The sequence below is a fragment of the Panthera onca genome, chromosome A2 (assembly GCF_046562875.1).
Source record: "Panthera onca isolate mPanOnc1 chromosome A2, mPanOnc1 haplotype 2, whole genome shotgun sequence".
NCBI classification, from domain to species: Eukaryota; Metazoa; Chordata; class Mammalia; order Carnivora; family Felidae; genus Panthera; species Panthera onca.
Window position 1 is genome coordinate 166,285,898 of NC_138340.1, and position 13,907 is coordinate 166,299,804.

A 13,907-nucleotide genomic window follows, 5' to 3' on the forward strand; every position below is an offset into this window, starting at 1 on the left:
CCGCGCGGGCACCCGCGTCCAAGCCCAGACACTGCTTGCGGTCACCCCGGTCCGCCGCATCCGAACGAGTGGCCCGCGAGGCCCCTCTTTCCACAGAAGGTCACCTTCGAGGTCCCAGGGGTGGGGGGTGTCCGCTCGCCCACGTGGGGGGCGTAGCACGGTCCCTAACAATACCTTAGATCGCAGCCGTGCTTCTGAACGTCATTCCTGCTGGTGGACAAGCCTTCGAAGGGGAGCGAGCCCCACTCAGGGCCCGGGCCCAGGTCGCCCCTGGGTTTGCTCCCTGCTTCCCTCCCCCTTCCCGCTCTTCTCCCCCCTGCCTGCCACAGCGGGGACTTGAAGCTCGGTCCTGGAAGAGGCCACTTACCAAGGCCGGCGTGGCAGCAGTGGGGTGACGTGAGAACTGTTTCCGCATTGACCCCGGGCTCTGCCCACGGAGGGGGGGTCACCTCCCTGACGTCCACACGGTTTCTCCAGGGCAGCCCTGGGTGACGTCTGGGTTTCACCAAGTAGTCCCTAAGGGTGTTTGTGGTAAGGCCACGCTCGTATTCCCACTTACCAGGGGGTAAACTGAGGCAAAATGGAGCACCCGGGCAGAGGCCAGATCACAGCCGCATGGGGACGGCCGACTGGGGGGGCAGCCTGTGTGCTCTCGGTCCACACACAGGGTGTTCGCACAGGGACGCTCCGCCTTCCACAAAATCAAGACGGAATAATGTGCAGATTTACAGAAGCGATGAGTTGAGCGTTGGCCTTGGCTCAGGCCATGATCTCGCGGTTCATGAGTTCAAGCCCCGCGTCGGGCTCTGTGCTGACAGTTCAGAGCCTGGAGCCTGCTTCCGATTCTGTGTCTCCCTCTCTCTCTGCCCCTCCCCTGTTTGCACGTGCTCTCTCTCTCTCTCTCTCTCTCAAAAATAAACATAAATTTTTTTTTAAAAAACGTAGAACTCCGCGCTAGGAGTATATTATGTCTTTAGTTCTCACTCCCCCTTATTTTTAAAATTTTCTTACTGAGGTATAAAATCCATAAAGCTAATCTTTCTTCTGAGGGGGCTGCAGAGGAAGAGAGAGAGGGGGAGTGAGAGAGAGAGAATCTCAAGCAGGCCCCGTGCCCAGGATGCAGCCCGACGTGGGGCTCTGTCCCACGACCCTGAGATCGTGACGGGAGCCGAAGTCAAGAGTCGGACGCTTAACTGATTCAGCCACCCAGGCGCCCTGATAAAACTAATCTTAATCGTACAGCTTGTATAACTACCATGTGTTTAGGAGGGAGAACATTCCGGAACCCCAGACAGCTCCCCAGTGCCTTTATCCGTGAGTATGTCCCATCCCTCCGCGGGATTTAGTTACCAATGCTACACACACATCCTGCTTTTGGGAAATCCCACACCATAACCGCCTGTGTGGTTTGTACCAGGAAGGGCAGACAGTTCCCAGCAGCAGACCGGTTCTCCAAGCAAAGGTCACGACCCTGCGCTAACAAAGATAAAGGTGAAAAGCGTACACGTTTCTGTGTGAAATGCAGACATTTCTAGACCTTTAAAAAACACCATTCCTTGCTTGAGGACTCTCCCGACTGAGCGGCCGGTCAAAAACTCTCTGGTACGAGGATTCCTCCTGTTGTTGAAATGGTAAAATGAGCTTTAATCTGCAAAAGTTTAACCTATGACCACCCGTTTTAGCTCTTCCATTCCAGAGGCAACCTCAGTCCACCCAGAAGCCGGCCCCCACCGAACACGGCACGAGGGCGCCTCGTGGCACTTCTCCAAGTGAATTTTGTTCACACGCACCTTCCTTGACCAGACGTGGTTCACCAGGGTCCGCCAAGCCCCTAAATCCGTACACATGGTAGGCCGTGAGGACAGGGGTCCGTCAACCCAAAGTCCACTTGGCATTTGTTTCTGGTTGTGAGGACCCAGCACAGATGCGGGCACCTGGACGCTTTCCCTCCTCTCTCAGGGCACGCAGGACATCCCCTCCCGCGACGCTCGGGTTCACGAGAGGAGACCGGGCAGAAAGACCACAGGCCATCTGAGGGCGGGACGGGGTCTTTCCACCTCTGAGTCCCCAGGCAGCGCGAATCCAAGAGTCGCTTCAGCCCCATCTATATCCACCAAGGGACTGACGTTCAAGACTGAGAGCCCGAGGACCAGGCTGGCGGATGGGGTCCTGGCGCCCGAAAGCTACGTCCGAGTCCCCCCTGCCTGCGAATGTGAGCTTACTCGAAAATGGGGTGTTTGCAGATGTAATCAGACGAAGGGTCTGGATTCAGGGCGGGCCCCGGGTCCAAGGGCTGGGGTCCTTACCAGAGAAAGGAGGGGGACTGGGACACGGAGAGCGAAGCAGGCAGACACCAGGCTGTGGAGCCCACGCCACGGAGCGCCAAGGACGGACGCGCCGCCCGGGGCCCCCGGAGTCTCCCGCACAGGGTCTGGGAGTAGTTCTCTGTGGCTTGGAGCCACCGGTTCACAGGGCCTCGCATGGCAGCCCGGGAACGAACCCGGCGAGGTCCTCACTGACCCGACAAAGACCCCCGTCACCAAGCACGCTGCTCGCGCTCTCTCCCGGGAGGGTGGGACCCGGTGTCCAGAGGCCCCGCACAGATGCCCCGTTCTTATCCTGGGGGACAGCGTGGCTCCGCCACTCGGTTGAAAGGCTCAGAGCCTCGGTTCGGGGACAAAAGGCCCGAGGGCCCAGAGGATGCCCGCCGCCCTCACCGCCCTCACGCCCACTGCTCTGCTCCTTGGTCGTCCAGTTGGCCGGCTGCTGTCCGTCTGCAGGGGCCGTGGAGAACCGGGGGCCGCCCACCCCGGGCTCACAGGCCTGTCAGCACACGCCTGGGCCCAGAGCCCGTTCTCCCACGTGAGGGTGTGGGCGGCTGGACGGGTCTCGGGACAGCCCCAGCAGGGGTGAAGCAGAATGACTGAATTCAGTCTGGTTTCCTTTCCTAATTCGCATGTATTTCACTCAGAGCTACCAACCTTGAACCTGGAGGGGACCCTAAGAGTCTATAGGGCTTGTGTATTTTGCCAAGCCCGTCCCCCACCATTACCTGCTCGTGACCTAAGGTAAGGGGGCTGGTGCTTTTAGCGGAACCTGGGCGGGGGCGGGGATGGAGGGGTCACAGTGGCTGAGTCGGGTGCCCTGCCCAGGGGTTCCCAGGCCACCAGTGGCACAGCTGGCTTGCATCCCAGGACACCTAGTCCCGGGAGATCAAAGCCAGCTTTGAAGACCAGTGCTCCCCAGCCCTGTCCTCTGCCCAAAGGTCAGACCCTGAGCTCACAGCCTCCCTTAATTTCTCTGAAACTTCCAGGAACAGATCCTGCCGTGCAGATTTCGAGAGTGTGAAATCCTGTTACAGCAATAAATGTCAGCATGCCCAGGGGCTAGGATGCTTTCCAGGACTGGAGGGCTTCTAGCCTGGGAGGCTGGGAGATGGTGACACCACTTGTCTGGATCCTGAGGTTACTGGAGAAGGCGCCTATTTGACGGGCAACATGAGCTCAGCTTGGGGAAATGGGAAAGAAACAAAAGGCATCAGTTCAGACCTGATACAACACAGTCTGTTTGCAAAGCTGAAATATACACCAATGAAGCCTCCAAAACGAGTTACAAAAGGAGTTCTCTATGCGCGCAAAACGACAACCAGCCTGACTGCATAAGCGCTGACAGAAAAGATTAACTCACCTGAAGGTTAGGGCAGGAATCCAGGAGGCCTTCCTGCAGGAGGAGAGTCTCAAGCCAGGTTTTATGGATTGCTGACCAGAATATTCCAAAATGAGAAGTACTAGCCAACACTGAAAAACAGAAGACTTTTATTCAGTTTTCAGAGGAAACACTGAGAGAGGGGAGAGGAGGGAGAAGGGGAGGGAAGGAGACAGAGACAGAGAGACAGAGACAGAGAGAACCTTCTCATTTTGCTTGGGAACAGAGCACTCAGGAAACAATGTGGGATTTTTATCCAGGAAATGCCTTCTTCCTTTCTTTCCACTTCTCCCTAAGTAAATAGCCCAAGACCTCTGTCACGATGTTTGTGTAGCATTTAAGGCTGGTTTATTTAATTAGAGCGATGATTTCAGCCTGCCAGCCAGAGTCCGTGAGACCTCAGCCCTGCCGCCTCCAACCGGCATGGGGGGACTCACTCACCCTCCGACCTTGGAGGGTCTTTTTATCCGCTTGATCTCAGCGTGATTAGTGAAGGCAGTTAGGCAGTCAGATGGAAGCCCAAGGCCACATCGCCTCTCAGACACTTTTTAACAACCCTGGAAGGGTTTACAGAAATGAGCCTAGAAGGAATCAAGCGTGGCCATGAATAAACATCACCTGAGAACGGTGGGAAGACCTCACTCCACCTCTGGAAGAATGTTCCGGAAATCAGGGACAGAAGCGGCCGCAGGGAGGGGACCGGCTGGCTAGGAGGAGGGAAGGGGTCTTCATTTCTCCCCGTTCTCTGTGCTCCTTCCCATAACGTCCCCATGCACGTACCACCACAGGGAGACACGTTCCTTAATGTCTAGTGAAACACCTTGTGCTCCTGCCTTGATTCCGTGCGAGATGCTGATTCTGCTTTTCTGTGACAACACGCTGAAGGTGCAGGCAGAGGGGCGCCCAGGGCCCATCTTGTATGTTGTTGTGGCCCTTTTGTTTTTTTTAATAAAAAAGTGTTATGTGTTGCCTTTTTTTTTTAAGAGCTTCTGAAACAGAAGGACCAGCTAATACTTCTGGCTACAACAGAAACCAGACTAACTTAATCCGGGCGTCGTGCGTATGGGGTTCCAGAAGTGACTGCTGCTTCCTGCGGCGGGGTACTTCCAGGAGGGTAGAGAGGGCACGTCCTGCCTCGGGTGTCACTGCCTGGATGGTGGCCAGGACGGAGGCTCCACGCTTGCTAGCACACAAGTGCCCTGCGTGTGGCTAAGGCAGAGCGGGAGGAAGAAGGGGCTGGGGGTCCAGAAGCAGGTTATTTCTCATGGAACGTTTTGTGGGGAGAGGCTCAGACTGCCCTTGAGGGTGGCGACGGAGTCACATCTGTTCCGGGCAGATCGCCTGCCGGGCTCAGTGGAGACACCCACCACATGCTGGGCAGTGCTGGGGAGATCATGGAAGAGGGTGGGGGGCTCGGCTCTGAAGCCCCCGCCTGGGAAGCCACCATGGGCGCAGGTCACAGCCAAGCAGGGGGAGCCGGTCTGCAGAGCTCGAAGGGGGTCACAGAGACACGGAGGAGAGCAGAGACAGACACAGAGAGAGGCAGACGGAGAAAGAGACCCAGAGAGACAGAGAGAGTCAGAGAGATTCGGACAGAAAGTGGCAGAGAGAGACAGGCAGATGGAGACAGTGACACAGGGAGAAAGAGAGGGTCAGAGAAGGGGAGGATTGGGGAAAGGAGGGGGTGCCGCCCCCCCCCAGCCCCAGGCCCTGGGCCCAGCCCAGCACAAGGACCCGCTTCCTGCCCTGGGTTCCTAGGGAACGCCCTCCTTCTGCTAGATTCTGTCTGCTGAGGCTCCTGGGAGAGCGACAGTTCTTTTAAACCAAAGGCACCTAGCTTAAACCTGAAGTTATAACCAAGGAGACTGAGCAGTGACGCGGAGTCGGGGTGGGGGCCACCGGGGCACCCCCGTGTGCTGGGAAGCCTGGGCACTCGGGACAGGGGTGTGGGGTTAGCTCCGAAGATCCATCGCGGTGGCCGTAAAACCGGCCGTGACACACCTCCAGCCGCATAATCACAGGGCCCAGAGCTTTCTGCAGCCACGCACCGCCCCCTCAGCCGGCCAAGCGTCCCACGCGGCTCCCAGCCAGCGACCGAGCACAGAGGGAACACCGAGGGTGGCGGGAGGGGGACGAGTGCAGGGGTCAAAAGGCAGCGACCCCCAGTTACAGGATAAATAGGTCCCGGGAATGTCGGCACAGCACGGGGACTCTAGCCGATGACACTGTCCTGCACACCTGAAAGTTGCTCGGAGAAGAGATCCTAAAAGTTCTCATCAGAAAAGTATAATAAAATTTGTAACTATGTGCGGTGATGGAGGCCAACTAAACTTATACCCTGGTGATCATTTTCCAAAATCTACGTGTACCAGATCGTTTTGCTGTACGTGTAAAGCCAATACAGCGCGAGATGTCGACTGTATCTCAATTTAAACAATTAAACGTAAAGCGCTACGACTACTACTGAGAGAGAGCAGTGAGGCTCGCCCCCTGGTGTGGACTGCTGATTTCTCCCAGGGGAGGGGGGCGAGGCTGGGCCAAACCACACCAGGCACCCGGAGGCCCCGAGGCTCTCATCCCCTATGGACAAGAAATTAAGAAGAGCCTTAGGGGGCCTGGGGGGGCTCAGTCGGTTAAGTGTCCAATTTTGGCTCAGGTCATGATCTTGCGGTTTGCGGGTTCGAGCCCCGCATCGGACTCTGTGCTGACAGCTCGGAGCCTGGAGCCTGCTTCGGATTCTGTGTCTCCCTCTCTTTCTCTGTCCCTTCCCCACTCTCACTCTCTCTCTCTCTCTCAAAAATAAACATTTTTGAAAATAAAAGAAAGAAAGAAGGAAAGAAAGAAAGAAGAGGAAGAAAGAAAGAAAGAAGGAAAGAAAGAAAGAAGAGGAAGAAAGAAGGAAAGAAAGAAAGAAGAGGAAGAAAGAAAGAGAAAGGAAGAAAGAAGAGAAAGGAAGAAAGAAAGAAAGAGAAAGGAAGGAAGGAAGGAAGAAAAGCCTCGCCTGGCCCGTGGCCAGAGTGTGCCCGTCCCCCCACCCCAAACCAGCTGAACCACGGCTCTCGGTCCACAGCATCACCTCCCTAGGAGTCAGTCTGTCCAGAGGGCTCTTTCATCCACCTCCTCCCCTGAGTAAGTCTCCCGGTGCTTGGACACGGCATTGCGGTCCACCCACACGCCGTCTTATCCCCGACTCGCGGAGGAATGCTTTGTCAAGGTCAGCATCGTGGATCTTCATAAAAACAGTTACATTCCGGTGGTCCCGGCGCCAGAACCTCCGTGACACACATCCGAAACGACGTCAGTCTAGAATGTTCCCTCGTGGGCGAGACGAAATACGGCGCACGTTGGATGACTCGGCACAGCCACTACGCACCGTCACCTCCACGTCCGGTCGCCACAAAGGCTCGCTCGCAAAGAAGGGGCGGTTCAGCCTGAAGACCCCGCACAAGGGAGGTGCTCGGGTCCAGTGTGGCCCGGTCCGACGACGGTATGCCGCGCAGGCGTTACGAATCAGAAAGGAGACGTGTGGACGCGGCAAGGGTACTCGGGTGGGAGGAGGGACTCCCTGAATGTGGCCGACCCCCTACCGGCTCCAACAACAGCTAATTCCAGCCGACAAGCTCGTTGTAAAAACCGCAGCGAGGGCGCGTCGTTCACGACACAGCATCGTTTCCCAGATTGGGTCCGTATCAGCCGCGGTCCGGAGTTGAGGAAACCTGGGAGGCTCCGCCTTCATCCTGGGACCATGTTGTGCCAGGAGGAGAGGAGACGATGGGGTGTCCAGAGCGGCCGTTGAGGGAGACGGGCCAGCACGGCTTCCGAGACTCATCCGCCCCCCGCAACAAGGCCGCTGCCCGTGAGCTGGGGCTCTGAAGCTCCATTTGTGCACAGAAGTCACACGGGAAGACGGTTATAAAAACAACACAAGTTCCCCAGCCCCAGCAACTGGACGCGACGATTCTGCCTACTGACCACGCTCCCCGCCCCGCCGGGATTCGGACGCTAGCGGCCTAGCATGCACACCCCGAGACGCCACTGGAGGACTTGATGGGGTGACTCCCCTCACCATCAGGATGCCACTCCCTCGCGTGCATCGCCGCCCCTAAAGCCAGTCCTTGGGGGAGCGACAGCCTGGCCTTGGGTGTCCATCGGTGAGACCGGAGTCCAGGGCTCGGACGAGGGCCTCAGCAAGGAGAAGCCGGCCTCATCCAGCGCAGGGCACGGGGTTCCCACAGGCAAATCACTGGGGTTCTCTCCAGAGCGAGGAATTAAATGCGTGCCCAGAGAGACCCCCAAAGCATCGTTTCTGGCTGGCCACGGAGGCTGCTTCGGCAAAGCCACGTGCCGCTTCTGTCCCACCAGCAGAAACCCAAACGGCGTCCCCAAAGGTTGCTCTGTGGGGTCAGCACAGTAAGAGCCCCCAAGGGCATCCTGGTCCTGATCCCAGAACCCGTGGCTGTCTTAGGCGACGCGGGAAGAGGGCATTCACGACACGGTTGGCACCCCGGCGAGCTCGAGCAGGGACAAGCGTCCTCAGAGACGACTCATTTCTTGCCAGTTTTATATCAACTCAGCGCCATCATACCATTCACATCGCTGGTGGCCGGAATTAGTGATGTCCCCTCCATGCTTGCCCGGAGCAGACAAGCAGAAATCTGGGAGGCGGAGCTGGCCCAGAGGCGGCGTCCCTGAACATTTACTGCGGCCTTTTTGCAGTCCGGTCCTGAGAAGCCTTTGTAGTAACTGCCCTTCCAACCGTCAGGTGAGTCAACAGCCCCAGGGAAGCTGCGAGAAGCAGGTCCTGGGCGCAAACCCCGGCTTCCTCACCTTTAACAATTAGCATCTCGTTTCTGACACTTAAAAATCGCCTTCAGAAGGACTTGAACACACACCACCTGCCAGATAAGTTAGAGAGTTGCTTGGCAAATTTTACGTCTTCAAAAGTGATAAAGTCAACGTCAGATCCATTGCTGTCTGGATTATCGCAAGCTCTGAAATTAGCCCAGCGTAAAATCACTGGCCTCGTAAGAATAATTCCAGACGTGTAACCCAGAAGGCATGTCTAGGATTCTTTTTTTATGGCCATTTATTTTTGAGAGAGAGAGAGAGGGAGAGAGCAGGGGAGGGGCAGAGAGAGACGGAGACACAGAATCTAAAGCAGCTCCAGGCTCTGAGCTGTCGGCACAGAGCCCGACGCGGGGCTCGAACCCACGAGCTGTGAGATCATGACCTGAGCTGAAGTCGGACGCTCGACCGACTGAGCCCCCCAGGCGCCCCTAGGATGCTCTGGTAAGAAGTGCTTTGTTGCTCTCTGACACATTCTTCCCTTCTGGAACTCTTTAGCCAGTCCACCAAATGTTTTCCTGACATGTTACCGAACGGAGACACAAGAAAGTTTTCTCTAAGCGGCTCTAACCTGACACCGGACAGACCCACGTTCCTTGGCTTCTGCGGCTCAAACTGTCTCAAGAATGTCACTGCTACATATAGTCGGTGACTGACTCACCAATAGTACTCCTTCCGTGCTCTTTCCGTGACCAAGGGACTAGGAGGGGTCAGCAGGGGCTCCACGCGGCGGGCCAGCAGGCAGGTTTCTGGCCGGCAGACAGAGCCCCGGGCCACGTCCACGGAACGCAAGCCCTGCTTGGGCCTCTGGGATGTGGGCTTGTGCGTCCAGATGGGCTCTCACGGTCGGAGAAGGATCAGGGTCGTGTGCGGTCAGGGTAATTAGAGGAAACGGCCAACCCGTCACGAGGCCAGGGAGGCCTGCCGTCGCGGACTGGTCTCCCAGCCTCCACGACCTTTTGGCCTGTCATTTAGCCTGGAGTCATAGGCCTGCACCTGCACCAGCTGCTCAAAGTCTCACTCATCAGAGCACTGCATATAAAACTGAAAAGCAGCCACGACCCACCCACCAGAACGCCTCAGAAAGAAACCTGCACTTCTGTGCACACGCGGCTGGCGCCCCCACACCGAGACACGATAATCGTGGAAAACGAGCCTCCCCTGGCTGGACTCTAATTTATCAAGCGCATCCCCCTGGGATTCCTACAACGACCCCACGAGGTCTCAGTGGAGGGGCTTCAGCTCCGTCTGAGGGCCCTGGGTGGCAATGAGCCTGGACTCAGCCCTAGATCTTTCCGGCAACATCGCTGTAAGGAGAAAACACTGGACTAAGGGACAGGAAACAGCAGTTCTGCCCTTTAGCCACACTTCCTGCCATAAAATACATGTACGATCTCTTGTGATGCGTCCCCCTGCAGAGACGTGGCCGTGCAATGGAATTCTGGGCGCCCGGGGCAGGGGGGCTCAGTGAATTAAGTGTCTGACTCTTGGTTTTGGCTCAGGTCATGATCTCACGGTCGGTGAGTTGGAGCCCCGCGTGAGGCTCTGCGCTGACAATGCAGAGCCTGCTTGGGGTTCTCTCTCTCTCAAAATAAATAAAATAAACTTAAAAAAAAAAACGCAACATCCCGGACCCGACGCCCGAGGTTCTGATGGCCATGTGACATGGAGCCCAGAAACCTACGTTTTCAGCGAGACTCCCAGTCACCTCTGATGCAGGGGTCACCACGCACACCAGGACAATTGGGGGGTCGTCACTCACACCAGGACAATTGGGGGAGCAAAGGGACATGACTAATGATTAAGCCGGAAACCAGCTTACAGCGGGGACCAAGATGCACAGGCTGAAAGCAGCAGACCCCACACCAGCAGGAACACCCGAGAGCGTCATGGGAGGAACCGCGTGGGCTGACCCCCAGCATTCTGACTCACACCTGTCGTCAGCGTCACGAGAAGGTTTATGGCCGGCAGAGGGTTAAAACTCAAAGACGAGACATCAGAGCACTGTCCTCTTTCCCGTGCGTCGGAATTATCGTCCAGGGCATGAGCTGGCTCTTCTGATGGGCTTATTATTTTGATTTTTTTTAAACTTTTATTTGTTTTTGAGACAGAGAGAGACAGAGCATGAGCAGGGGAGGGGCAGAGAGAGAGAGGGAGACACAGAATCCGAAGCGGGCTCCAGGCTCTGAGCCATCAGCACAGAGCCCGATGCGGGGCTGGAACTCACAGATTGCGAGATCATGACCCGAGCCGAAGATGGACACTCAACCGACTGAGCCACCCAGGCGCCCCTGATGGGCTTATGCTTTGAAGCATCAGGATCTATCACCGTCCTTTCCATTATCACTGTTTCCGAGAAGAATTCGAAGCCACCACAGACTTTGGTCATCTTTCCTCACTGCAAGGTGCGACGCTTCCAGTCTCCCCTGTTGGCAACAGTCTCTAACACCCATTCTGCCTGTCTCCCTCCAGAGGTGTGGTTAAAATAGAACTGCCGTGGGGGCCCCTGGGTGGCTCCGTCGGCTAAGCGTCCGACTTCAGCTCGGGTCACATCTCACGGTTCATGGGTTCGAGGCCCGCGTCGGGCTGTGTGCTGACAGCTTGGAGCCTGGAGCCTGCTTCAGATTCCGTGTCTCCCTCTCTCTCTGCCCCTGTTCGCGCTCTGTCTCTGTCTCTGTCTCTGAAAAATACATGAACATCAAAAAGAAAAAGATCTCTAGTCCTGTGTTTGATTCTTGAAGAATTTGAGATGGCCACGCGTGCACACGGGCACACTCAGGGACATGGACACGCGTGCACACACACACACACGCACACACGCACACCCCACAAGCTCCTGCACGTGTAAACTCATGACCTGCCCCCTGAAGAGGTTCGCTCCTGCTGTTCCCACGGGGGTGCCTGCCACGCCCGGGCTCTGGGCTCCGAGGCCCCCGGTTCTGGTCCTGGAGCTGCCACGGGACATTGGCCCTGTTTGTCACGCACACCGTGCTTCAGAGTCCCTTCTGCAGACAGGGTCACGGAGACCTACGCCCAGACCCAAGATTAAATGAAAGAGTCCACGAAAAGTATGGCACACGGTGCCTGGAACGCAGCATTGAACTTGTCTTAGCGATTATTACAAGCTGTGGGATCACCGTTTGCTAACCCGTGATCTATATTCTGCCTTTTGTCCCCTTTGATGGGTGTGACGTTAAGATCCTGAAAGAAAGTGGAGCCAAGGGTCTGCCCCCTTCCCGAAGACAGGCCGTGTCCCCGTGCGTGCCCCCCGCCCCCCACGTGAGTCCAGGGCCCCCCTCGTGAGCAGAGCAGGGGAGCCCCGGTCCCGTCAGCTTCCAGCTGGGGCCTCGCACGCACGCACCCCCAAGACTGGCAAACCCTTGCCTTCCCCTCCTTGGACTTGGATCCCCGAGAGCTGCCCTGGTCCCGGCAGAACAAGAGCAGCGGGCTGAAGAGAGAATTAACACTCCCCCCAGTCGCGGGCAGCTGGCTCTCGGTCCGCGGTGTTTCTATCGCCCACCCGCCCGACTCACTCCGGTGCCGCCATCCAGACAGCACGGTTCCCGGCCCGGGAGGGTGTGCAAGGAGCAGGCCACTGCTGGCGTGAAAGCGTCGTGATGTGCCAATTCAACTTCTATCGGCAGTTGTAACGGGAGGCAGGTGGGGAGTCTCCGGGGCCGCAGGGGCTCCGCGAAGTCCAGTGCTCACCCTTTTGCGCACACAGCCCCCGCCCCCACCCAACCAGGGATTTAATCGCCCCGGACACGGCTAAGGGAAGCAGAAGGTTCCAGAGTCCCGTGCGGCCCACTGGCTTCCGAGCTCCGGCCTCTCTCGGCCTCTCTCCCTCTTGCCACTCAAGATGGAAAATGGTGAATTTGTTCCAGGGACTCTGCGTCTGTCCCGGGGTGGGCGGCCTGAGAGCAGCTCCCCTGGGCAGGTCTCCCCCCACCCCCCCCCATCCCCACCCCTGCTTGGAGCACCTCCCCCCAACAAAGCCCACCCCCACCCTGCGTAGCAACCGGAGGGACAAGCCCAGGCAGGTGGTGAGGAGGAAGGCCTGGCTTCTGTCCCTGTGCATCAAAGGCCACTTCTGCCATCCAGCCCGTCTCCCCATCTGCAAAGCGTCCCCTCCAAATGTTGTATCTGGGCTGTCATGGTCTGAATGGCAAGTAGCATCAGGCCCTCGGAGAGGCTGAGGGGGGCAGTCCCAGTGGCCCAGCCATGACGCAAGGGGACACCGTGATGGGAACCTCACTGCCCATACGACTTCCCTCCCCTCTGTCACCAGCAATGACGTTCCGGGGACTGACCTATGTCTAGGGCTGAGTCCCTTCTTTTCCACTCCTGATTGGTGGGGGACTGCACCGTCCAGCAGAGATCCAGGCTGAGTGCACGAGACACTCGCCAAGGTCCCTAGGGACGGACGGTCACTGGGGGGCCCTGACATCTGTCCTCCAATGAGAGGGACCCAGCCTTCAGGAGACACTGACAAGGTCAGCCAGCAGCCAGCAAAAAGCAGACAGGCTGGGTCCTCGGTGATAAGACATGGCTTAGCTGCTGGACGAGCCAACCCTGGACCCACTCTGTCTGAACCCCCAGTTCTGTAGACCCCCAATTCCTGACCGTTTAAGCCAGCTGAGCTCCCACTCTGAGGGGCCTTACGAAGTTTTGTCTTTCTTTGAATCTCCGCAGAGTTCGGCCCAGACTCTACGAGATGTTCACGCACGGGGACCAAGGCAGGACACAAGCTCTCTGAGACTGTGCCTGACGCATTAATGAACACCCATCAGTGCCTGTAGGGTGGTGGGCACTAGGCTGACGCCTTCCACGACCCCTTCAGCTTGCCGGGGCGCCATCACAAAGTGCCACACCCCAGGGGGCTAGACTACAGAAACGTATCTTCTCCCAGCCCTGGGGGCCGGGAGTCCGAGATCACGGCCTGGGCAGGGCTGGGTCCCCCCGGGGCCTCTCTCCTTGGCGTGTGGACGCCGTCTTCTCCCCGTGTCCTCACACGATCGTCCCTCTGTGTGTCTGTGTCCTGACCTCTCCTCATAAGGACACCGGTCACACTGGAGCAGGGCCGCCCTCCTGACCTCATGTTACCTGAATCGGCTCTTTAAAGGTCCCTCCCAAACACAGTCACGTCCTGGGGTCCTGGCAATTAGGACTTCACTATGTTCATTTTAGAGGGACACATTTTGGCCCATAGCAAGTATTACATCATTTTAATGGGCATTTCAATTTAATGGGCATTTTCTGGGCTGCCCAGAAGCCCTGCAGAGCCTGACTCCCCAGTGCTCTACGGGGGTGCGTCTTGCCCAGATTTCCGCGGCCGGTGGTGGCCAAGCCAGGACTCC

General features: G+C 57.4%; 1 long non-coding RNA gene across 2 annotated transcripts in view; it reads right to left on the reverse strand.

The window, feature by feature from the left end:
* Positions 1–258: 258 nt before the first annotated feature.
* The window catches only part of LOC132679709 (uncharacterized), a 39,422-nt gene continuing 25,773 nt past the window's right edge, over positions 259–13,907 (reverse strand). Inside the window, exons 2-3 of one of the 2 annotated variants that reach the window (XR_013551949.2) lie at positions 3,688–3,797; positions 259–3,507 (exon numbers count right to left, since the gene is read on the reverse strand). This is a non-coding gene — a long non-coding RNA (uncharacterized LOC132679709). Of the gene's footprint in view, positions 3,798–13,907 lie in introns of both variants that reach the window. The other variant, XR_013551948.2, reaches the window with a different exon arrangement.